Source organism: Gossypium arboreum, chromosome 5 (assembly GCF_025698485.1).
Source record: "Gossypium arboreum isolate Shixiya-1 chromosome 5, ASM2569848v2, whole genome shotgun sequence".
NCBI classification, from domain to species: domain Eukaryota; kingdom Viridiplantae; phylum Streptophyta; class Magnoliopsida; order Malvales; family Malvaceae; genus Gossypium; species Gossypium arboreum.
Genome location: NC_069074.1, coordinates 37,106,966 through 37,130,564, shown reverse-complemented (window position 1 = coordinate 37,130,564; position 23,599 = coordinate 37,106,966). Strand labels below are relative to the sequence as shown.

General features: G+C 32.0%; 2 long non-coding RNA genes across 2 annotated transcripts; both read left to right on the top strand.

The window, feature by feature from the left end:
- The first annotated feature begins 12,005 nt into the window (after positions 1-12,005).
- On the top strand, positions 12,006-12,757 carry LOC128293040 (uncharacterized). Its single transcript, XR_008283062.1, has 2 exons — positions 12,006-12,121; positions 12,582-12,757. It is a non-coding gene; the product is annotated as an uncharacterized LOC128293040 (long non-coding RNA).
- Positions 12,758-21,303: 8,546 nt separating this feature from the next.
- On the top strand, positions 21,304-23,120 carry LOC128292849 (uncharacterized). Its single transcript, XR_008282800.1, has 3 exons — positions 21,304-21,375; positions 21,845-21,930; positions 22,750-23,120. It is a non-coding gene; the product is annotated as an uncharacterized LOC128292849 (long non-coding RNA).
- The last annotated feature ends 479 nt before the right edge of the window (positions 23,121-23,599 follow it).

Genomic DNA, 23,599 nt, shown 5'->3' with positions numbered 1-23,599 from the left:
TTTTTAAAATTTATTTTATATAAAAATAATAATATAAAAATTAATATGAGTGAACCGAATTAGATTTAGGTTTTAACATTTTAAATCGGTTAACTTAGATAAAATTTTAAGTCTATTTTTTATACTAAACCTAAGTATAAAAACGAATCTAAAATTTTGTTAAGGCATGACCCAACTATAATCACCTCTAATCTAGGCATTGATGTATTTCTTGACTATTAGTGCTGCTCTTGTTCCTGATGTATTTCTTGACTATTAGTGCTGCTCTTGTTCGTGCACCTCTAATCAAGTATAGATACTATACAATACCATTCTACTTTTTCATGCTTCATTTCCGGACTAATAACAGTCAAAGTTGGCTTTTGATGGGTATTCTATATACAATCTTTAATGTCTTTCCACATGAGAGTGTTCTTGTTTCGGCTGGGGTCCAAAGGTTCATTTGGTAGATAGGAAATATCAAAACTTTAATTTGGAGATGCTTTAGCAATAATTTAGAGAGATATGACATGAAATATAGTACAATAATTTAGAGACACATCACATCAATATGGTACAACAATTTAATGACCTCTTGTAAAAATATAATAATTTTTTTGACCTACCAAAAAGTACAACTACGACCTTTCTTTTTCTTAATTTAAAGTTAATAGTTACCGGTCACCGCTGATTCAACAATTTTGTTTATTTTTTCTTCATGGTTCTAATTTTAGTAAACTTTACTTTTTCTAAAAGTTGGGGTTATTTTAGTCTACTAGATCCTCAATTTTCAATTTTCATCCAAAAAGGGTGATGATTTTAGTTTTTGTCTTTAATTGTATTTTGACTATATATTAGATTTATCAAGTAAGGAAGTTACCAAATTTATTAAGAACTCGGAGAACATTGTTAGGAGAGTGTTCGCATAATAGGATTCTAAGATGTAGAGAAATAAAAGTGAGTGTTCGATCGAATCAAATCGAATAAAAATATTTTGACTTAATCGAGTTGACGAATCCTATTTTATCATCCTAACTTGATTTGAAATTTTTTCGAATCAAGTTGAGTGAAATGAAATTTAAATTGAATCGAATCGAATATATTTGTTCAAGTTAAATTAAAAAAAAATGATTTTGTGTCTTGTTATTATTGTCACCCATCGTAATCAAATTTATTATTAACTTTTATTAATTTTTATATACGTTTTTTATTTGCTTAGTTACTTCAATTATCTTCGATTATTGTCACTATGTATTTTGAAATTAAAAATATATTAAATGTAAAAGATGTTTTTATAATAAAAATTATTTTAAAGATAAAATGTGAAATTGATACCAATATAAAATTTTAGCATGAATATTTTATAGTATCATTAATAATTCAAATTTAACAAAAATTTATAAAGATTCAATATGATTAAACAATTCAATAATATAAATAATGCAAAATGTGAAATTTAATTTAATAATATAAATAGTAGATATATATAAAATTATTATTATTTAGATTTAGAATTTTTTTTGAATGATTTTAATGTTTAATTTGAGGTTAAAGTGTGAGAAGTAAACGTTTAAGGAGAAAATAAAAAGTTTTAAGAGTTGATTGAGTAAAATTTGGGGAGGGGGAATAAACGAGGGAGTAAAATTTTAGGAGGGAAATATTTTTTAAAAATAGAGGAGAAATAGGTTTGGGGTAGAAGGGTGGAATAGGAAGAGAGTAAAAGTTTTTTTTTTTTTGGGTGGGGGAGGGAAGTAAAGAGGTTTAAGAGTAAAGGGTAAAAATGTAAAATGTTATAATTTGATATTTAGTTTATTTGAATTATTCAAATTTGAAAACTAAACTTGATTCGAACTTGAAATTTTAAAAAAATTTAAATTGACTCGAATAACTCAATTCGTTTAACATGAAATTCGAATTTATTTTTCGATTTTTTTAAGTCAAATTAAGTTTTAATCACCTCTATAAAAAAAACCATTTGAGACAATTTAGCTCTTAATACATAAAAGTTTTTATAAAAATAAAATTCGGACATATTTATGTATTATTATTTCATCAAGTCAGAGTTACTTTTTCATATTATTTCGTCATTTGTGTAATACATTAATTTTTGCTTTGGTTTAATTATCATGTCATTTATTAGTAATGTAAAAAGATAGATGTTGCATGATCATCTGTAAAGCATCAAGTCCCCACTAGTTATTTGGAGAGACATAAGACCATGTATTCGAAAAGGAGAGACATGGGACCGCGTATTCGAAAAGGAAAAGTGTTAGAATTAAGTGAATCTAAATTTTATTTAAATAAAATACGATGGAAAATAAAATAAAAGTAAAATCCATATGTAACTAGACTTTTTTATTTTATTTTAGAATAAGGTTTTTAAACCTTATTAAACTCCATCTATTTTATATTGATTAGGATAAGGTGTTTCAATCCTACTTGAATATGGCTTTGTAAGCCTATAAATAGACATAGTCTATTCCTCTTGTATTTGAGTAAAAATTTTCGACATAGTGAATTTTCTTCCTCCGCCTGTGGTTTTTTTTCCGAAAGGGTTTCACGTAAAATTTATGTGTTCTTTATTTTTATTTATTTTATTCTATTTTATTTTTCACAAATTGGTATCGAGCTTCCGGTTATTCATCTCGATCACGGTAATGGCGTCTTTGAAGTATGAAATTCACTGTTGATCGCAACACCGATTTGCGTTGTGGCAAATTAAGATGCAAGCGCTTCTTGCACGATGGATCTAGAGGATGCCCTGCTAGGATAGATAAGATGCCTTCGACATTAATGATGAAGAGAAGAAGCGTAAGGATCGAAAGGCATTAACACAATTACATCTCGCATTTGTCCAACGAAATTTTGCGGGATGTGATGAAAGAGAAAACTGTCACGATTATGGAAGAGGCTAGAACAAATATGTATGTCGAAAACTCTAACAAGCAAGTTGCATATGAAGCGGCGTCTTTATGCTCATCGCTTGGAGGAAGGTGCGTCAGACACCTAACACTTAATGTTGTTTAAAGAAATTCTCTCAAACTTGGAGGCCATGGAGGTTCAAGATGATAAGGAAGATCTAGGGTTGATTCTACTTTGTTCGTTGTTCTCGCCTTATTCAACCTTTAGAGACACGATTTTATATAGCCGCGAGTCTCTCACAGCTTGATGAGGTTTATGATTCCTTAACCTCGTATGATAAGATGAAGCATCTTGTGGTTAAACCCAACTCTCGTGGAGAGGGTCTCATTGTTCGTGGGAGACAAGACCTAATGTTGATGATAATCGTGGTAGACACAGAACGGAATCCTCGTGGTAAATCTAAGGGTAGATCGAAATCTTCAAACAGAGGTAAAACTTGCAACTTCGCAAGAAGAAAGGGCACATTAAACTGAAAGTGCTATAAGCTACAAAATAAGATTAAAAGGAGGTCATGAATCAAAAGGAAAACAAATGAAAAATTCCGGTGAAGTCGATGTTGTAGAAGACTACAATGATGGTGAACTTCTAGTTGCTTCACAATGATTCTAAAGTAAGCGAGGAGTGGATACTTGATTCAGTCGCACCTTCCACATGAGTCCCAATCGGGATTGGTTTACAACTTATGAAACAAAGATTCAAGGTGTTGTTTTGATGGGAAATAATGCTTCATGTAAAATCGCAGTGTTGGAACAATTAAAGTTAAGATGTTTGATGGAGTTGTCGAACACTTAGTGACGTGCGGCATGTTCCGAATTGAAAAGAAATTTAATTTCGCTGAGTACTCTTGATTCAAAAGGGCACAGACACAAATGAAAGTGGGGTTTTAAAGATTTCAAAGGGTCCCTTGTTGTGATGAAAGGGCAAAGAAAGATTGCCAAGTTATATGTTTTACAGTGGTTCTATCATATCGGTGATGCAATTGCCGCTTCCTCTTCCTTGTCGATGATGATATTACTAAACTTTGGCATATGCGCCTAGGGCATATGAGTGAGAATGGCATGGCGTAATTAAGCAAAAGAGGACTTCTTAATGGGCAAGGAATTTGCAAACCGAATTTCGTGAGCACTGTGTTTTTGGGAAGCAAAGAGAGTTCGATTCACTAGAGGAATCCATAACACGAAGGAAACGTTGGAGTATATCCATTCGATCCGTGGGGCCCCCAGAGTGCCTTCGAGAGGTGGAGCTAATTATATGCTAACCTTTATTGATGATTTTTCCGAAAAGTTTGGGCGTTCTTCCCAAGCGTAAAAGCGATGTGTTTTCCACATTTAAGTCTTGGAAAATTATGATTGAAAAACAGACGGAAAATGATAAAATACCTCCGCATGCATAATGGCTTAGAGTTCGCTCGATGAGTTTAATAGATTGTGCAAGTCGGAGGGATCATGAGACACTTGACGTTCGTCATACTCCACAAAGAAAACGGCGTTGCGAACGAATGAACGAACGATCATGGAGAAGGTTTGATGTATGTTGTCAAATGCCAACTTACCAAGTCATGTTGGGCGTAAGCGACCTCATCGTGATGTTTTTGATCAACCGATCTCCATCCGCTGCCATTGAGAAAAAGACTCCACAAGAGGTATGGTCCGTAATCCCGCTAATTATTCCGATTTAAAGATTTTTGGGTGTCTCGCGATGCTCATGTTGATAATGGAAAATTGGAACCGAGATCCATTAAATGCGTTTTCTTGGTTATAAAGTGGTGTAAAAGGCTATAAGTTATGGTGTCCTGAAAATAGAAAAGTTGTGATTAGCAGAGATGTTGTTTTTGATGAAACTGCTATGCTACCTAACTTATCTCTTAAAGACTCTTCCAATAAAGAAAACCAAAAGCGGTGGAGCATCGATTAATACGTAATCAACTCCTCAAGCCAAGACAAAATTGAGAATAGAGTTGCTTCTTCACCGCAATACTCTATCGCCAAAAACAGGACAAGAAGAGAAATTAAACCTCCAAAGAAGTATGCCGAGGTTGATCTAGTTGCTTATGCTTTAAATGTGGTGAAGATATAGATGCTAATCAAGAGCCATTTAATTATTCTCGAGGCGATTAGTGTGAAGACTCGAAAAGTGGATGTTTGCTATGCAAGAGGAGATGGAATCACTCCACAAAAACAGAACATGGGATCTTGTAAAACTTCCTAAAGGTAAAAAGGTTGTTCGTTGTAAATGGGTGTTTAAAAAGAAAGAAGGGACTCCAAGAGTTGAAGAACCCAGATATAAAGCAAGGCTTGTTGCAAAGGGTTACAGTCAAATTCCAGGAGTGGACTTCACAGATGTGTTCTCTCCAGTTGTTAAGCATAGTTCGATTCGAGCTTTGCTTGGTATTGTGGCCATGCATGATTTGGAGCTTGAGCGTTAGATGTAAAACCGCATTTTGCATGGAGAACTTGAGGAAGATATTTACATGCAACAACCAGAGGGTTTTATAGTCTCGAAAAAGAGGACTATGTTTGCTTGTCAAAAAGTCCCTTTACGGTTTGAAACAATCACCAAGACAAGGGTACAAGAGGTTTGATTCCTTTATGACTTCTCATGATTTCAAAAGAAGTAGTTTTGACAGTTGTGTCTACTTTAAGAAAAAAAGTTGATGGTTCTTTTGTGTATCTACTTCTTTATGTTGATGACATGTTGATAGCAAAGAAAAGATAAAAGAGAGATAAGAAAGGTTAAAGCCCAACTAAGTGAAGAATTTGAGATGAAAGATCTAGGACCAAAGAAAGAAGATACTTGGTATGGAGATTCTCGAGATAGAAAAGCAAGTAAATTGTACCTAAGTCGGAGGGGTACATTGAGAAAGTTCTTTGCAGTGTTCAATATGCAGTGCTAAGCTCGTTAGTACTCCTTTAGCAACCCATTTCGGACTTTCATCGGCCTTATCTCCTCAATCGATAATGAGATTGAGTACATGTCACATGTTCCATACTCTAGTGCAGAGGATCTCTCATGTATGCTATGGTTTGTTCACGCCCGATTTATCATATGCAATCAAGTCAGCAGCTTAGCGATACATGGCGAATCCTAGTAAAGAACACCGGAAAGCGCTCAAAGGATTTTAAGATACTTACGAGGCACTACTAATGTTTGCTTACGCTTTGGAAGAACTAAAGATGGAGTTATAGGGTATGTTGATGCTGATTTTGCTGGAGACCTTGATAGAAGAAGATCTCTCCAGTTACGCCTTTACAATCGGAGGTTGTGCAATTAGTTGGAAAGCCACTTTGCAAACTACACCGCTTTGTCTACCAATCGAAGTCGAGTACATGGCGATTAATGAGGCTTGTAAAGAAGCTATTTGGTTGAAGGGACTATTTAGTGAACTCAATGAAGACCTTCAAATCAGACAAGATTTTGTGACAATCAGAGTGCCATCTTTCTTACAAAAGATCAAATGTTTCATGAGAGAACAAAACACATTGATATTCGGTATCATTTTGTTCGTGATATTATTGCTCGTGGTGATATTGTTGTGAGCAAAATTAGCACTCATGAAAATCCTGCAGATATGATGACTAAGTCACTTCCTATAACCAAGTTTGAGCATTGCTTAGACTTGGTTGGTGTTCATTGTTGAAGTTAAACCCTTAAGGGTTTTTTGGAAGAGGTGAAGAACTTGTTTATTGAAAGTTCGCGATGAAGAACTTGTTCATTGAGAATTTGTGTCAAGGTGGAGATTGTTAGAATTAAGTGACCCAAATTCTTATTTAAATAAAATACGATGGAAAATAAAATAAAAGTAAAATCCATATAGAACTAGACTTCTTTTATTTTATTTTAGAATAAGGTTTTAAACCTTATTAAACTCCATCTATTTTATATTGATTAGGATAAGGTGTTTCAATCCTACTAGAATATGGCTTTGCAAGCCTATAAATAGACATAGTCTATTCCTCTTGTATTTGAGTAAAAATTTTTCGACATAGTGAATTTTCTTCTCCTCCTTCGTGGTTTTTTTCCTAAAGGGTTTCCACGTAAAATTTATGTGTTCTTTATTTTATTTATTTTATTCTATTTTATTTTTCACAAAAGGTACAATGTTTTATTTACTACTCTAATTAGAAAGAAGCTATTTTTAATATTTCATTCAAATAAGTTTTCTAGTAAAATAAAATATTAATTATTTTTTATACAAATTGCTTAGAATTTGTAACATCCCAAAAATTAGTTTAGAAGAAATCGTGTTTTGGAACTAAAAGAGGTCATCCCTCGATTTGAGTTTAGACTTCAGAAATTTTTGATAAGTAAATTAATTTGGTTTAGTAGTTAAGTGTTTTGAGTATGTGTGCGAGGTTGTAGGTTTGAATCTTATTTTTGAAAATTTTGTCATTTGGCTTAAGCCCTTACCTTTGAATGTTGGTTTATAAGTTAAACTCAGCCAATTGATATTAAGAATGAGCTTGCTAGTTCACTGGTTAAGTTTTTACATTTGGTTTGGTCTTGTGTTCAAATCCCAACCTGTACATTAGGGAATGTTTTATTTTTGCATTTTGGCGAGTGGTAGTTAGTCGGTTGGTTATTTAAAACCTTTCATAAACCTCTGATGAAGTTTCTACATCTTTTTGCTCTTTACTTTTCCTGGCATATTTCTTCTGTCATACATTCCAGATACTTAGCCCTTCGTTTTGGTTTCTTCTTTTCAAAGTGACCATTCCTTTTATTTTGTTACGTTGTGTTGATTTTATACGAGATCTGACTTTTCTTTCTAGTTCAATTCGTTGGCCGGTAAGTTTGATTTAAAGTTTTGGTGTCAAAAGTTCTTCGACATAATTGTGATTTTGGAATGTTAGTTTCTAGTGATTTGACTACGAATTAATCGTTTTGTTGGGCAATTGCTTGTTGTTTAGGGATGGGAATTCATCCTTGTTTGCTCTTGCATCGAGTCCATATCAGGTGGGTGCCGAAACCCCTCTTTCTCCACGTTTTCAATCGTCAAAAAAATGAGACTGTAGACGCCACACGACTAGGGACATAGGCGTGTGTCCAGGCTGTGTAACTCACTATTTATGATTTAGAACCATACAAGCAGACGATATGGGCGTGTGCCCAGGTCGTGTGAGCCATATGGGCAAGGACATAGGCATCTGTCCAGGTCGTGTGGCATATGAATAGGATCCAAATCTTATTTTCGAGGTCGTGAGTGTTGCCCAACATGAGCACTGACCTCCACTATGTATTTATGATCTGAATTTAATTGCAAGAGGACTATCTGATGCTCTAAGACTGATATATGAATGATATATACAATATCTAAACGTGTTAGACTGATGATGAACAACTTGTGATCTGTACGTATATCTATTATGTTTGAACCTAAGTGAGTAGGATCCGACAGAACGTAATGTGCTATTGTCTATGTGTGCGAATTATCAGGTACGATTTGTATTCTGTTAAGTTTGTTGTAAGCCTCCGCGTTGCTCTGTTGATGAAGAATATATGATATCTGAACATGTTAGCCTGATTGTTACTGATTCTGATTTATAACCGTACATGTGACTTCATGGCAATCTGATATGGTCTGTTGAGGTTTGATAAGTCTGTTTTACAAAACATGAACTTCCATATTTACTAATTATATTATTGAGAGATAGCATGATTTACATGCTCATTACTTTGATTATGTAAAAGCATGCCATGACACACTGCATGAGACTTGGGTTGATGTAAAAAGAGGAAGTTCTGGCAGTTTAATGATCTACATTATCTGGAGGTTTATCCACACTTCTGTTCCGACAGTTCGACTGTACTATTATGGCTTGACCACACGTATTCAATCTGATAGTTTTAACTGTAAAATACTAGTGGCACTATCCACAGTTATCTGTTGGCGTGATCTGGCTGGACAGTTCTAAGGAACTCTATTTCGGTGTGTAGCGGAGTTGGGTAGGATATTTTTGATAAATCTGCATTCTGATCTGGTTGAAAAATATTGCATCTACATAAACATACAAGCTCTATTCTGTTCTACTCTTTCTGTTCTGCTCTGCTCCATTTTGTTCTGTTCTGCTCTGCTCTATACCATTTGGTTTTGTTCTGCTCTATTCTGTTTTGCTTTATTCTATTGTACTACTTTTAGTTAAATCTCTGTGAGACTTTGGATTTGTCCGTATTGGTTATACAATTGTTCTTAAGTTCTTTATGTTACTACGTTTTATGTAGTATGCTCTGCTTATTTGTATTGAGTCTTGGTTATACACGGTGGTTGGTAACTCACCCTTTGTCTTGCCTTTATCTATTTAGAAAAAAACATCGGATTTAGGATTGGATGGCGTATGGGAGCTCAGATTGTCTTGCACTGTAATAACTGTGATTTGATCTTTTGGGCTTACTTTCTTTTGATAATCTCGTCCATATCAGTCAATTTCTAAAACGAAACTATAAAATCACCTAAACTGGAAAAAACAAATTTCTAGTTTTCAAAGTTAAAATTCCGAAAAGAAATAAGTTTTTAATGCGTTGGTGTAGCTCGTCCAAGTTCGGCTTAAACTTCCAGGCCGAGCTTGGGGTATTATAGCATTACCCATAGTCTCTCTCCAACCCTTCAATAGAAGGATAAATGTGTTTACACACATTCGAACTCACATCTTTTTATTTGGCAACAACACCGTTGCCAACTAATATAAAATGCATCCTTTTAAATTTGAAGTGAAAACCAATAAATGGAATATCTTTATCTTTTATTAAGTAAATTATTTCTAGTTTTATTTAGTATTATTACCATTAACATTAAGGTGTGTATTAAAGTAAAATTATTTAATTGATTTATTTTTATTCTTTAATTTTTTATTTTTATTTAAAGATATATAAATCAATTGTAATACAATTAAATAATATAAATTTATAACTTTCTAATAAAAAATATTATTTTAAACTTCAACTTACACCAATCAATTATTCAAATTATTCAATTGTTCAACTTGTAAAATTCATTTTTTTTCGAATTGAATTGAGTTTTGCTCATTCCTCAGTGGATGATATTGTTTAATAAATAAATAAGCAATCTACCATGAAATTTTTTTGTAACTATTTTTTTAAAAAAGATTAATACAATATCTATATTATTAATAAAAATTTTGCTTGAGTTGATGTAACGGGTTAGTGGGTATAAATTTAGGTAGAAAATTATGAAAATGTCTTTCCGTAATTAAAATAAATAATAATATTCGAGAGTATTTTAATTTTTTTCATTTTAACAAAAATCAATATATATATATTAAGATTTGAATCCAAGCCAATTTGATTGCTAAAACCTTAAGTTTACCACTAAACTAAAGTTTTTTTCTTTTTGGTGAGAAGAAAATACAAACAATTAAGCTAAATCAAAATGATTGTCTATAAACAATTGCAACCCATCCTCCTTAATAAAAGCTATTTTGGCCAATCTATTAGCTCTTTTGTTTTCTTCCCTAGTGATGTACTCGATTACATAGTCCTCTACATTCTTCAGGAAATGATGGATCCGCCTGATAAGCGTGGACCTAGAAGGCGTTGAAACCGAATCTTGGATAGCTTTAATAGATTCCAAACTATCTGTTTGAATCAACACTTTATTACCTTGTTTCTCTTGCACAAGTGTCAAACCATCCAGGATACCTCATAATTCAACTTTAATGATAGAGCATTTCCCCAATTGATGATTAAAGCCAATGATCCAACCTCCATAGTTATCCCTCAAAATTCCTTCTGCAGTAGCATAACCTGAATCTAATTTAACTGAATTGTCAGTTCGTAATGTATCCACTTGTCAGCCTAATTTGGCTCTACATTCGCCCTTTGCTTCATGAAAGAATTAGCCTTGGGTAAGGATGCATACTGTTTTGCCCAACTAGATGACCCTTTAATAATCTCTTCTACACTCTACGGTACTCCTTGAAAAATGAGAAATTTTATAACACCCCTATCCCATCTCTGTTACTGGATTAGGGTTACAAAGTATTACAGAGCAAATAGAACAATTAACTTCACAATGGAAATAATTACACAAATTAAATTCTAACATATAACAATTGAATTTAATCTTGGCAAAAATACATTTATAGGCCTTAAATTGAGTTTACAGGGCCTTAAAAATAGTTTGGGACAATCGGGATCAAATCGAAGCAGAACAGAAAGTTCTGGGAAAACATGAAATTTTGGAAAACAGGGGTCACACGGCTGTGTGGTCAGACCGTGTGGCATAGCTCAGATCGTGTGAACATAGCCCAAACTGTATCCCAGTCTGTGTGTCTACTTGAGTGTGTATTCGAAATAGGGTCACATAGCCGTGCCACAGGTCGTGTGCCAAAATGTGTGTATTTGAAGTTGAGCCATACGATCGTGTCGCAAGTCGTGTCTCAGGCCGTGTGGAACCTACACCTAAAACAATAAATACATATGATGATGTCATTTTGAGACTCAGAGTCCTATTTTGAATGTGATGTCTAGCATATATGTACTTGTACATGGGGTTAATGTCGGTCAAGGGTATGTGGATGTTTAATTTCTATTTTCCATTTTCATGTATTTAGAGGGCATCAAGTTTTACCACTTCCTCCTCATCTTCATCCTCCAAAGATAAATCCGCCATATTCCCTTCCACATCGATATTACTGTAATGACTCAAAATTTACGGGCATTAGAAAGTACATTAACGGGCCTCTGTCTTAGTAAATCAAGTTCGAAAATAATTATTAGAAATATTTATGAGTTTAGCGATGTGTTAAATTTGGTCTAAATTAGGTGAATTTAGTTTAATTTAGAGTAATTAGTAAAAATGACTAAATTGAATAAGGGGTAAAAGTCTAATTATAGATTAATAGGAATTAATAAAGACCAAATAGGCAATTAAGCCTATATGGGAAGATGAGGCGGCAAAATGGAGTAAAAATCTAAGATTTTTACTAAAACAATGATTATATAAATATTTAGTTTAGTTATAAATTTTATTAAATCAATTTAAAATAATTAGATTTTTATATGATAATAAGTATGATTTTGACAAGTGGATGGTGATAAAAAAAATAAATAAAAGTAAATAGAATAAAACGAAATAAAAAGGAAAAAGAAACAAAGGCCAACAAACAAACAGAATAAGAAACGGAGAGCATTCAAAAAACATGGGAAGAAGAGGGAAAGAAAAGAAAAGGGGAGAATTGAGATTTTAAAGCTTCAAGTTTGTTTGGTAAGCTAAATTCGGTCCTTTTCTCTTAAATTTGATGTTTTAGAAGTCTTAAAACAAGGTTTTGATGAAATTAATTTGATAGTTGAAAGTTTATAAGCTTTTAAACAAAGTTCATGTTAAAGAGAAAGATGAATTAGGGATTGAATTGAATAGAATTGAAGTATGAAATAAATATATGAATTTTCAACTAGCAAGAGTTTTATTGGGTTTTTCACAGAACTAAGTTATCCGGATGAAATATGAAGCTCTTGTTGAAACTAGAGCAATAAAGTAATAAATCCGGATGAAATATGAAGTTCTTGTTGAGGCCAGAACAACAAAGTAATAATACCGGATAAAGTATGAAGTAAGTTTGGGAGTTGCAACCAAACGAACATTAGACATAAATTGAGTAGAAATTTAATTAATTATTTAAATTAATGTTGTAATTAATAATGTAAATTGTTGTTATTATTTTTAGCTAACAAGGAAAATGAGGCATCAGCATCCAAAGGAAAAGAAAAGATCGTTGAGGAGTAAACTAGTATTCCGGGTTTGTATTACTATAATTCAAATTACTTTTTATTAAATGTTTTATATAAATTCTATAACACCCTATGGTACTCCTTGAAAAATGAGAAATTTTATAACACCCTATCCCGTCTCCGTTACTGGATTAGGGTTACGAAGTATTACAGAGCAAACAGAACAATTAACTTCACAATAGAAATAATTATACAAATTAAATTCTAACATATAACAATTGAATTTAATCTTGGCAAAAATACACTTATAGGCCTTAAATTGACTTTACGGGGCCTTAAAAACAGTTTGGGACAATCTGGGATCAAATCGAAGCAAAACAGAAAGTTCTGGGAAAACATGAAATTTTGGAAAATAGGGGTCACACGGTTGTGTGGGCAGGCCGTGTGACATAGCCCAGATCGTGTGAACATAGCCCAGACTGTGTCCCAGTCCGTGTGTCTACTTGAGTGTATAGTCGAAATAGGGTCACACAGTTGTGTGCCAAAATGTGTGTGTATTTGAAGTTGGGCCACACTACCGTGTCGCAGGTCGTGTCTCAGGCCGTGTGGAACCTACACTTAAAATAATAAATGCATATAAGGATGCCATTTTGAGACTCAGAGTCCTGTTTTGAATGTGATGTTTAGCATATATGTACTTGTACATGGGGTTAGTGTCGGTCAAGGGTATGTGGATGTTTTATTTCTATTTTCCATTTTCATGTATTTGGAGGGCATCAAGTTTTACCACTTTCTCCTCATCTGCATCATCCAAAGATAAATCCGCCATATTCCCTTCCACGTCTGACATTACTACACTACATGCCCTAGGAAAGAAGACCGAAACAAAAACAAAAAGAAACAACAAACTAAGCAAAACATGCTAACAAACAGAGTAAAAATATAAGCATCTGAAATTTATTTGAAATCTTAATTGATTCAAATTTAAATCTTTGTAATAATTTAATCAACTCAATATGATGGTTTATACTTTTGAAACATTTTAATACAAATTCTTACACTTATGTAAACTTTTAATATAAAAAAAATCTCAAGGTAGCTTTTTAAGGTATTGCTTAAAAAATTCATCTCTAATCATGTATTTAACTCTTAATCTATTAGATTCACTTTTTTAACATACCGTAAAATAGGGATTTACCTATGTTAAAAGCTGAGTTATAGGGAACTTTTGAAGGAGTTAAGCTAGTGTAAGAGAAAGAAGTTAAGAAGATTGTCTTGGAGGTGGACTGAATAGAGGCAGTTAACTTATTGAGTGATAATACTCAAGATCAAAACTTGTTAGAGGGGGGAGTAAAGGATATATTGGAATGGATAGAGAAATGTTGAATGGCACATGTATCAAGATAGAAGAACAAAATAGCAATGGTATGACCAACCTTGCCATGAGAATGAATGTTGAATGGAAGGTCTTTTACAAACCTTGCTGGGCAGTGTATGATATTGTGATAGTCGAGACTCCCAACTCCATGACAAGACAAATCTGATAAATTTTTGTTTTACTTTGATGTTTTCTTTTTTTAACATATATTTTAAAATCCTAAAAATATTGAATACTTATTTTCTCATTTTTAAAAAAAAAACGTATTGTTAATTAATAAAATGTTATTTTAACAACATAGGAACTAAACAATTAGGTGGCTTCTATAATTAATTAAGAAAATTATCATCAATAACTTATACAAGACCCTTGACTTAGACAGTTTAATCATATTTAAAAAAATTAATTTCCATGCATAATTAAAAAAGACTAGCTATATTTTATATAAAAATATTTAAATTATTTTATTTTATTTTCTAATAAGATTTAAGAAATGCCAATGTAGAAGGAAATAAGTTCGAGTGTGTTGAAGTGCATTATCCTCCCATTTATGGGTTAAGAGGTGTTATGGTAATTCTAAACATTGTGTCAAAAAGAGCATATATAATCGGAACCTATAATGAATGAATATTTGTTGTAGATTTAAGCCAAACAAAAACACAATTAATATAATCAATATATTTCCAAAATTTTAGTAAAATTAAAAATTACACAAAATTTTTCCAGATAAACATCTGCTTTCCTCTTCTCTTACATCTCTCTCCGTCCATGGTTTTCCAAATCTAACGAGTTTGGAGTATGAGGTTTCAACACCTCACCTCTCTTTGCAATTTGTTGATATGGGATTGTCCCAAGCTCCAATCCATGCCTCCAAACATGCTGCCTCCCTCTCTTTCTTGTTTGTACATTATACAATGTCCTTTGCTGGAGGAACGTTATGAAAAGGAGAAAGGCAAATATTGGGCCAACATTTCCCACATCCCTGTCATTGAAATTGGAGGTGAAGTCATCATATAGAAGTGGCAGTGAGGAGAAAGGATTGTATGAAACAGTGACGCCACGTCATCTGTATCCCTTTCCAATAGTTTTATGCCACATCAATATTTTTATCCTGAATTTCAGTATTTTAATTTGGATTTTATTTTTTTCAAGATAAAATCCTGAAATTCAGGATAAGAGTACTGATGTGGCATAAAACTATTGGAAAGGGATACAGATGATGTGGCGTCACTGTTTCATACAATCTTTTCCCGGCAGTGAGTGAGAAAAGAAGAAGTCCAGTCGTTGGTATTGCATTCATATTTGGATTGAGATGAAACAAAAAGTGTGATTTGTAAGTTTGGTAGAAGTAGAAGAGGAAGTTATGTTTAATTTGGAATTACAGCATTCCACCACCCTGCTTTTCTATATGTTTATTTGAGTGCAAGTTGTAGTTGGTGCATGCGTGATTGGCATCCAAATGAATTATGATTGTGAAAAAATTATGGTTGTAACTTAATGTTGAGGTATTTATTGACAAATTGCCAGTTGTCATATGGCAGTTGGAAACTGAAATGTATTTAATACCACTATACTCATTTTTTTTAAATCTTTTTATGTATGAGTAAATTATAAAAATAATTACTTTTGTTCGTCTCAAATTACATTTTAGTTATTTATGTTTGAAATGTTACATTTAGTCACTTATGTTATCATTTCGTTAAAGTGACCACTCTACCGATAAGCTCTGTTATCTCCTTAATGGTAATCCTACGTGGCAATCTAAATGAATTTTAAATGCCAACTTGAATGTCCTACATGAAAATCTAAATTAAATTTATTTAATTAAAAATTTATTTTTATCCCAGCAACTAGACATCCAATTTGGCATTTAAAACCCATTTGGAGGGCCACATAAGACTATTGTTAGGGAGGTAACATAGTTTAGCGGTAGAGTGACCGCTTCATATCAAAACAATAATGTAAGTGATTTAAGTATAAAATTTTAAACATAGGTAACTAAAATGTAATTTGAATCAAATAAAAGTGATTATTTTTATAGTTTACCCTTTATATATTTGGAGTTAACAAGTAACCTATAGGATTATTGTGAATATTAAAAAAAATGACACATGACAACTTTTAAGATTGCTTGTAAAATAAAAAAATTATTACCAACTATACTCATTTTTTTCCTAAATTCCTTTATATATTTGGATAACAAAGGTAAAAGCTTCTTCATTGTAACGACTACGATATAGTTTGTAGTCGACATGATATATATCCTTCGGCCAAAAAACGACTATCTTTTACAGAAATTTGTTGAAAATTTTTGCAGTTAAAGGACCTTTCTTCCGATATCTAATCTATTTTTGCTAGTCTATCTTTAAATGCAAGTTAAAAAAAAAAACCGTCTTGGTTTTTTATTTTTGGTAGCTTGTTGATTGTATTTCAATGATTCAATTTATTTTTAATAATGGAGGTGTGACACCCCACACTCGATCTAGTCGTCGGATCTAAATGCGAGACACCACATTCGTTGCCATAACAATTCAAATTAACTCGTACTTTGAAATCAACTTGTACACCAACATTTACTCATTCATAGAAAACCATTTGTCTTGATTAAAAATATTTTTAAGTCATTTAAAATCATTTAGAAGCATTTTAAAATGAGTTTTAAGTTAACAAAAAAAAAAGAGTTTTAAAGAGTTTTAGGCGACTGAGGTTGTTCGGAATTAAATGCCTTAATTAAAAACATGTAGCCTCTTGTACCAAAATAAGTTTGCCAGAACCAAGAAAGAAAATCACCCTTAATGTCACCTATCTTGACAATAACAAATAATTTTCAAGATTTATGGGATTCAAACTTCATGTTCCAAACACAATTTATATTTGTCAAAACACATCCAACAATATAACCACCAACATAATCACAGCCTTTCCAAACTCAATCATCACAATAAGTTTACGTGAAATTTATTGTAAAAATTGGTAGAGTCAAAAAGTTTGGTGCCATTAACATGTCATATTAGCAAACTCAATAAAAAATTTAATTTTTTTAGTGGAGCCATATAGAATGGCGCTACTTGTATAAATACCAAGAAAATATTATTATTTCTAAAAAACTAAGAACTTTAGAAAAATAATCCTTTTTTTTTTGGAGCTAAAGAGTTTTGGCACCACCACTTTTGTATGTGTTAGTGTCTTTTTTTTTTTGTTTTTTAAACTTTTAAAACTATAAAAAATTATTTTTTAATTGGTGGAGCCATTCTAAATGAAATCACCACTTTATTACTAGTGTTTTTTTAATGTGTTTTTTTTAATTTAAAATTTTTAAAAAAATCATATTTTATTTGGTGGAGTCATTCTTTTTAGCGTGACTAAATTGGTATATATAACCCCCAATGGCAGATCAAACTGAGTTGAAGGAAAACAATTTACTTATATTTTGTTAAAAGATGAATGGGAGAGAGATGTGGATCATTTTTTTTTATGTATTTGTGTTTTTGTTTCTTTAGTAAATTTTTTATTTTAAAAGTATGTTTTGTTTAACGATAATCCGATAGAGCTTTGACACTAGTAAATTTAATGATTATTTTCGGATACCTGTTATTTATTCGGTAACGGGTTTAAATTGGTTATGTAAGTGTTTTCGTTGGCTGTAGTAAGACGATAACGGGTCTAAATTAGTTATGCAACCAACAAGTGGATTATTTGGGATTCCTTGTGTTAACGGGATGTTTGAAGGTTTTAAGGAATCCCAAATTGAACTGCACAGGTGAAATCATCAATATCAGTAGGATCTGAGCTATAATTTAATAGCACCAATAAAGTCGTTCTTGTTGCTGTTAAACAATTTATTTTTCAATTTGTAAGACATAATGATGTCAGTCTTGAACAAAATCGTTTAATTATGTTTTATTTGTAAGACACAATGTTGTCGGTCTTGAACAAAATCATTTAATTTTTTAGTATTGAGAAAATTGCTCGTGTTATAAAATTATATATTGTAAGTTAAGTGAAACTATTTTAGAATGTTTAAAATATAAAATATTTTAAAAATTAAATAAAAACAACACATTTATATATATATATATATATATATATATACACATATACTTGGTGGTGTCATTCTATATGGCTCCACCAAATAAAATATTATTTTTAAAAATTTTGAATTTAAAAAATATTTAAAAAGAAACTATGGTAATAAAGTGGTAACGCTATTTAGAATGACTCCACGAACAAAAAAAACATTTTGAAAAATATTTTTGTTTAAATTATATTCGACATAACATTTAACAGTATTAATAGTAATTTTCTTTTGTTCACATTATATTTAAAAACTATAAATTTAACTAATAATTATAATTAATAGATAATAAAATTTTTCTAAAACTTTTATAATTATAGTTTTATACAATATCCGTAAATCAAATTGATAATAATTATCAATTTGATTTACATTTAAAAATTATAATTATAAAAGTTTTTAAAAATCTTATTACGTAGAAAAATTAAAATTAAAAATCTTATTATCAAATTTAAATTTTTTAGGATGAATATTTCAAAAGCACACAAGAGGAGAATCTTACTTAAGAGCTCTCATTTTCCTAAAATCTTTTTTTTTTTCAGTGAAAATGTGTTTTTGTTGAGCAGTGCATATCGACAAAGCAATACAAGTAATAGATGTAAATTAATGATATATAAATAATGACTTTCCTTTTAATACATTGCTTTTCATTTCTTACTTTTTGCTTTTTAAAATTCTCCCATTTTTTATATATAAAATGTTACCAATTAATTAAACTAATGTAACTTAGCTACTATATTTGAAAAAACAAAACGCAAAAACTTCTTCATTGTCACAGTTACAAAGTAGTTTTTAGTTGACATGATATATATCCTTTGTCTTGTCTATTTTTGCTAATCTGTCTTTAAATGTAAGTAAATAGAAAAAAACACGTAAACATTTACTCATTCATAGAGAACCATTTTCCTTGATTAAAAACATTTATAAGTTATCTAAAATCATTTAAAACATTTTAAAACGAGTTCTAGGTGATTGGGGTTGTTCGGGACCAAATGTGGGTGACCAAGGATCAAAATGACTCAAAACAAGGAAGGAGACCTTGACTAGTCTAGTTGTATCGCTACAAGTTCCTATTGTCGTTCAATTTTGGATATTGACTTACTTGAACCGATGCATCTGGCCTCTTATATCGAAATAAGTTTGCCGGAACTAAAAAAAAGAAAAAAGAAAAAGAAATCCCCCAAAGTCGCTTGTTTTGACAATACCAGTTCATTTTCAAGACTTATGGACTTAAAATTCATATTGCAAACACTATTTATGCTTGTCAAAACACATCCAACAATATGACCACCAACATGATCACAAATTCACAACCTTTCCAAATTCAATCATCATAATAAGTTTACTTGGCATGCAAGAAATAGATGAAGCATGTAATAAACATTGTATAAAGGTCATAACATACCATATTAACCATACATAAATACCATTACATACATATATACATACTTAGACTACAATTTTTTTAGCATTATAGATACCCCAGCATCTATTTTAAATCTAAGTACCACGGCAATAGGTACCACGACGTTTGATTTTTGTTACAAATTCATTTTGTTATCATAGTGCACCCTCAATATGTAGATGCCAATAACATAAGTTCCTCATGTATTATATTTCCTTCTTCTTCTTCTTCTTCTTTTTTTATCATTTATAAGCACCCTCAGTGTATCTACTTTAACTAATTTTGTTTCAAACATGCAACTACTATCTTTATACCTTAACCTTTATTAACCAATTTCATATTTGGCAACGAAAACGTGTATACTACAGTATACTCACATGACCCAACATGCAATTGGAGCTGATGATATGTTATTGGCCCAAAAGGGAGATAACATTATGTTATTGACCCAATAGGGAATTAGAGAACGATCCACAACGAATTAGAGGTAACACTTTTTTCTTGACCTAATAGGGTGTTAGAGAACTATTCTTGACCTAATAGGAAATTAGAGGTAATAATGTGTTCTCGACCTAACAAGGAATTAGAGAACTCTAATTGACCTAACAGGGAATTATGGGAGTTAGATGGAGTGCACAAGCACTAATTTACTTTAATATATGCTTACGACCCCTTCGGGAATTGGAGCTAATGATTCGTACTTGAGCCTTTCGAGAATTAGAGTACTTTATACAATATCGTTTTTAGGGCATTCTCAATATTATTAACATGAATGCATATATCAATCATTCCTTTCATTACATTCTCACAATCACATCATATTAATTAAGCACTTAGTGCTCTCAACAAGGTTTTTCCAATTCAATCATGTATATCATGACATATATATGTAACACCCCTCACCCTTCACTATCATTAAATTAGGGTTATAAGAAGTTACGGCAATTAATAGAACACTTCAATTAAAAAATTTATTTTTGAAACAATCAACAATAATTTCATTTAATAAACATATCATTCAATCATATACGAAACTTAATTCGAGCCTATAAGGCCTTAAAAATTATTTAGAAACAATTAGGGATTAAATTGAATCAAAATATGAAAACAAGGTAAAAATTAGAAACATGGGTCACACGGCCGTGTGAAAGAGATCAGTCTATGTAGTCTCAGACACAGTCAAGTTACTTTTTCACACGCCCGTGTCCCTAGATTGTGTACAAATCAAAATAGGGTCATATAACCATATCGCCAAGCTGTGTAACAAATTGAACCGGTGTGAAAAATCCTGCACTTGGCGATAAAGTTAATCCAAGCTAAAAAGGTCTACTTACTACCCAATGTAGTGGAATTAAAGGTAGTTTTGGAACTTCTTTCCCTTTCAACTTACATGTGTTTTTGTAGATTATGGGATTTTTCTCAAAGAAAACAAAGGATTACAAACAATCATGAATAGCAGTAGCAGCAACAATGTAATATCCTGATTTTGGGCCTAGTCAGAATAGTGGTTTCGTGACCACAAAATCCGAGATAGAAATAATTATTTTATGATTATTTTAAGGTCTATGATATGATTGCATGATTGTGTGAAAATTTCGTGAAGAAATTTTATGCATAAAGTGCTTAAATTGAAATTAGGGACTAAATCGAATAATTTGCAAAACTTGCATTCTAGAAGTTTCTAGTATGAAATTGTTTTGAAATATTAATTAGGAGGTCTTAAATATAATTTTACCAATTTCTAAGTCTATGGACAAAAATTGGACATGGATGGAATTTTTGGAATGTTTATAGTAAGGGCATTTTGGTCATTTAAGGGTAAAATGAATTAAAATACAAAATTAAAAGCCAATTTTGCTCATCTTCAACCCCATGGCCGAATATAGCAAGGAGAAACCATGGCTAGGGTTTTTCAAGCTTCCAAGCTCGATTGTAAGTCCGTTCTAGCCTCGTTTTTAATGTTTTTTTACGTTTTTGGAGTCCCAGTAACTTGATTTAGCTTATGCTAGCAATAATTTAACCTAGGGTTTATATTTGGAAAAATACCCATAGGTGAAATTTGTGTATTTTGGTGTTTTATGATAGAATATGAGGTTTTAAATTATGTTAGACAACTTGTACTACTCGGTTTTAAGCGAAAATGAGCAAAAGGGCTTAATCGGTAAAAATACCTAATAGTCATAAGTACATGTTAGAGTGAGAATTTGATGTTACCATAGAAGGGAAAAATGATCAGCATGTCATAAAACATAAGAAAATAGGCTGAAGTTTAATTTACAAGCTTTGGGGCAAAAGTGTAAATATGCAAAAGTTTAGGGGCAGTATTGTAATTTTTCCAAAATATGATTTTGGGTCAATTTAAATAATGTGAGCCCTAATTAGACTATATTTTAAATGATAGAGCAAGGAAAACTGAAATTCGGGCTAAAATGGGGAAAATACCAAGTAATGGACGAAATGGTAAAAGTAGCCATTTTCGCATACGAGGTAAGTTCATGTGTAAATAATGTAGCATAATTGTTATTTTTAAGTTATTGATGTTAATTATATGATATGCTGATTTTTAATCGTGAAATATTATGCTTTGTGGTTAATGTTGAGAAATATGCAAATTATGTTTACTACTTGATAAATATGAATTGCTACCGAGTGTCGGTTCCGATATTCCATGGAAGACGGCAAATGTGAGATCGAGGAAAAAAAGCCCGTTTGAACCTTAGGAATAGATTAGGATACAAGTGACATGTCACTAGGATATTTGGGCATCCGAACTCGTTGAGTTGAGTCCGAGTTCACTTATGGATGCGAATGTCTGAACTCGTTGAGTTGAGTCCGAGTTCGTGAGATGTAAATAGGCATCCAAGCTCGTTGAGTTGAGTCCGAGTTTACTTATGGATGCGAACGCCCGAGCTCGTTGAGTTGAGTCCGAGTTCGCTTATGGGCGGGTTACATGGTAGCTTGGCTACATATGTGGCACTTATGTGCAAACTTTCCATGTATCCGAATTATATTCCGATGTGTTCAACGGGTAAAGTTCTACTGAAATGGAGGAATACTCAAGATGAAAGGGACGTATTGGTAAGTGTTGTGAAATGGGTACTTTGAACAGGTATGTACTTAACCCTTGAGTTGAAAACTCGATATAACAACAATATGGTAAGATGATAAATGAAAATGTGATATGAATGTCTTGGTGATGATTATGCAAATGATGTTTTATGTTTGCTTATATGGTTATGTTACTTGCTATTTGCATGTGAACTTATTAAGCATTTATGCTTACTCCCTCCTTTTCATTCCTTGTAGTTTTGACAAGCCAGCTCAGAAATCGGAAACGGTCGGAGGCACGCTCACACTATCCGTATACCATCTTGGCATAATGGCTTGTATATTTTGAGTATGGCATGTATAGTATTATAATCATTTTGTATATATGGTCTTATGATATGGTTATTGAGTGGTATGGAAATGCTTGGTAATGATTAGCCATTGGAATGGCTAATCATGATCATATTTGGTGTTATGTATGCTAAATTGCTAGCTAATCCATGGAAACCATGAAATAGGTAAAATTTACCATAAAATAGATTCAGACAGCAGCAGTGACGTGAGTTTGAAAAATCATTAAAAATAGTAGAGATACAATTAGATGATGAATAAAAGATGGAATTGAAGAATTATGAGTCTATTTTCATATGGATGGAACAAAACAGGTATATGAGTTATATTTTATGAGATGTTTAAATTTTTGTGAAACAGGGCCAGAGCGATTTCTGGATCTCCTGTTCTGACTTTGGAAATTCACCATAAATTTTACAAAGATAATTAGAAGTCATGCTTTATATGTACAGGTTACTTATTGAGTCTAGTTTTATTAGAGATAAACGGCATAGTCATTGAAGCTTTGTACAGGGAGATATCTGATTCGTAATACACAGAGGTCAGAGTAGTCGAACCCTGAAACAGGGGAGACTTTAACTAATAAACTGTACTAATTGGCCTGACCAAAAATTCTAGAAAAAAATTAGTAGATAGATATATGAGTCTAGTTTCAGGAAAAATTTACGGAATTAGATTTTGAGTTTCGGAACTCGAGATATGATTTTTAAAGCGACTGTGATGCAGTTAGCCAACTTGACTGGAAATTTTAAAAATA